Source organism: Aedes albopictus, chromosome 2 (genome assembly GCF_035046485.1).
Source record: "Aedes albopictus strain Foshan chromosome 2, AalbF5, whole genome shotgun sequence".
Taxonomy (NCBI): domain Eukaryota; kingdom Metazoa; phylum Arthropoda; class Insecta; order Diptera; family Culicidae; genus Aedes; species Aedes albopictus.
Genome location: NC_085137.1, coordinates 113734762 through 113738522, shown reverse-complemented (window position 1 = coordinate 113738522; position 3761 = coordinate 113734762).

Below are 3761 nucleotides of genomic sequence, written 5' to 3'. Positions count from 1 at the left end.
ACGTTCGGTTTTTCTACTGTATTTTTTATTCGGGTATCTCCAGAAATTCATGTAGGGATTCCTCTAGAGATTTCCATTGAGATTACTTCAGCTGGAATTCCTGGAGCATGACCAAGAGAAGTTTCAGGAGGAATTTGCATATGTAGCAATGGATAAAATCTCCGGTGAAATTCCTGCTTGAGTCTTTAGAAAAATCCCTGCAAGATTCACCAAAGGCGTTTCTTGAATGATCCTAAGAAGACTGCCCGGAAGAATCCCACCAAGAATGCCAGGAGACGTCTCTAGAGGGATTCCTGTAGGTATCACAGTAAGAATTTATGGAGGAGTCCTAGGAGGGAAAGCTGAAAGAATCACAGTAGAAATCGCTTGTGGATTCTCAGCTGGGTACCCAGAGGAATTCCATGTGATTTTTTTTGGTAAAATCGCAAACATTGGCATTGCCAGCTTTTTTTCTCATTTATTCTCCTTGATAAACACGAAAAAATGCCGGATGAAAGAAGAGGCCAGTATCCCCTCTTCCATTCTTCTTTTTCTTATGTTTGTTTATGAAAATGATTAAGAAACAAGAAGAAGTTGGCTGCGCCAATGATCCCAGGATAAAAATTCCGCCAATAAAGTCTGCAATGATATAAGTAGAAAGAACAGCCTATAAATTAAAGAAAGGCAAGTCTCATATGGGACCATTCATTAGAACCACGTAGACCAAATTTCGGTCACCTCAGGCCTCAGAACTTTCCCCTCCCCGTCGTAGAATTTTGTCCATACAAAATATTGGAAGTTTGTATGGAACGTAGACTATGGATAGACCCCCTCCCACTGAAACTCTCGGTAGTTTATGCACGGTCCCTACAAAAAATCTGCAAGGGCCAATAAACCAAATGGCTAACAATTTTAGCTCTTGACGTTCTGAAAACTTAACATCAACTGACAAAATTAATCAAAATAAGAAACAAAACATCTAACTACATAAATATAGTGATCTCTGGTTTTCTTTGAATTAAATTTCCGAAAAATGGGACATACTGGAAAATAGTATAGAACCAATACATCATAGTAGGGCATCAGCCAAAGAACACTGTTAGATTCAATCAAGATAATGAGTATATATGTCAACTGGATCGCTACACTACATCATAGCCACGAACCACTCCATTAGGCCGAACAAATGATAGATCGATCGAATATCAGGCTTCGAAAGAACAGTCTATTCTCAAAAGAATGGAAATATCAGATCAAGTTGCCAGTTTGGCTGCCAGTCTATTTTTAAAAAACTTAAATTGGAAGAACGGCCAATTATTAAAAGAAGAAAAACTACCCTATGGAATTAGTCGTCTGCAAATAACTATATGACACATATACTCGAAAGAACAGCCACTGATGAAAAGAAGGAAAAATTCACAGCTAATCTATCCCAAACTTCTTGGATTTGGCATTTATGTTTAAGACTTTCGGCTTAAATGATTTTTGGTAGAATTGCTGGACATCTTTTCTGTCATTCTCATCACCAAAAAGCCAGCCAGGGGGCGTGGTCTGTGGAGTAAGTATTCGGAACTAAATTATATAAGTTTAAAACAAATGTTGTGGGGGTATGGTTATTGGGCTATCCACTTGAATGGCAAGTCAACTTTTTAAAGAAGGGAATATGTCAGATTGAAACACTTGTACTTTTCATGTCAATAACTATAAGTTCAAAAGAACAGCCAGATTAAAAAAATAACGGAGAAAGCGGTCCCTAGGAGCATATGATGGAGAAGAATATTCATACACTAATAACTGAGCGACCACCACCTTTTAATCGGTCAACACTTTTTTTGGTGTTCGGGGTACAGTGTAGGCACGTTGTATTCGCGGCATTTCTGCAACACCTGGCGGATGGCGAACATCTGGTCCGTTGTAGCGCCTTCACCCATGATCCAGCCTGATATTGTCCTATGAAATGTCTTGCGATCGGCGATAGATGGCTGCAGAAAATTTGAGAGATTATTTAGTAGGCAGCACTCAGTAGTGTGATCGCGCGATAGTTCCCGCAATCCAACTTTTTTTTTATTCTTAATCACTTAACCTAATTTACAGCTCTATTGTCCACTGGGGCACTACGTGAGCAATTTCGATTGACAGCTGCACTTACATTTTGTACAGAGCCTAGATTCTATTCTTTTTTTTTCTGCTGCTTTCACTTTTTCTACTTTATACCTAGTAGAATGATGAGCACAAGGATGATGACGAATGACCGTTGTTCCTTTCCAGTCCGATTGGGGGTCCATTATGAGTTGCGGTTCGCCGATATCCAAATTCCGGGTCCGATAGAGCTATATGCTCCGAAGAGGGTCAAGGTGCCAACTGCTCTCGGGGGGAAGAGCAACTGACGAAATATTGCAAGTGCCGGGGCTGGGAATCAAACCCATGACCATCCGCATATGAAGCAAACGTGTGACCAACTACGCCACGGGCCCCGGCTACAATCCAACTTGTCGCCCTTTTTGTGGATGGGACACACGATACCTTCCATCCATTTCTCCGGTAATACTTCCTCCTCCCAAATCTTGGTAATGACCAAGTGTAGTGCTCTCACCACAAGCTCGCTTGGTAATTGATTCCCGAAGGGTTGTCTCCATCATTTTCATGTAGAAACTCGCTAGAACTTTTTTTTTCATGAATTCTTCTATTAAGAATTTCCTACAATGATATCTCTAGAATTTTCTTCGCGGTTTTTCTACCAATTCATTCAGAAATTTCTCCAGAATTATTGTCTAGAAATGTCTACAGAAATTATATAAAAATTTCTCTAAGAGAATTTTTGCAGAGGATTATCCATTTTTTTTTCTTGGTATTTCTCCGGGAATTCCATCTGAAAATTGTCCCAGTATTCTATAATTGTAGATTTTCAGTTATTTTTCTATTGATTTTCTGGTGATAAACTCATCAACTGTACAGCTTAATCCTTCATTTCGTTCTTTGGATTTGTGCTCTTAAAAAAGAGATTGAAAATTTCTTTTGAAATCTAAAGATCATTAACTAGTCTCAAGGTTTTATTTTCAAATAAATGATACTCAGGAAATGAAGGAAAAAAAAAACAAAGGGATAAGTGGCTGCATGAAATTAAGAAAATTAAATGCAATTGCATTTCCAATTATGTATGTTACACTAGAGTAATTGAAAAACTAACATAACAAATAACAGTAGTTCTGCTAGTTGTGGTGTCTTTGACCATGTCTATGCAGTTGACGAACAAACTGCATTTTGCATGTCATCACATTACGATATGCAATCAACGAATTTGTGCAATTTTTATTTTGCAAGTTGAGATTGCTTTCTTTTCTGAAAAATGTGTTTAATAGGTAAAATTTACGATAATTACGTATCCGCCCTTTCCATCATAGCCCAACATAGTTGAGAATAAGCGATTTTAACCAACACCAAGCCCAACACGCCAACACCAACCACAAACTTTTGCAATGAAAGCAACGTATACATCATCAAAGCAAACCACGTGCGCGTCATATCCCTCTGGTGCCTGGTGTCGAAAACAAATCCCTCGTGGTACTGCCGGGGGGCTGCTCAATGATATTCAATGTTTTATTGCAATCAATCTGCATAGGTTTGAATCTACATTCAATGTTCCATTGTTAAGTGCAACACTAATCCAATAGATAGATAGTAATCAAGAGACCATCCACCGACCCCTCGATTGCGCACCACCACACTCAACAAATGACTCACGCGCTTTTGCTCTGACGTTTTCCCAAACATCATCATCGTTC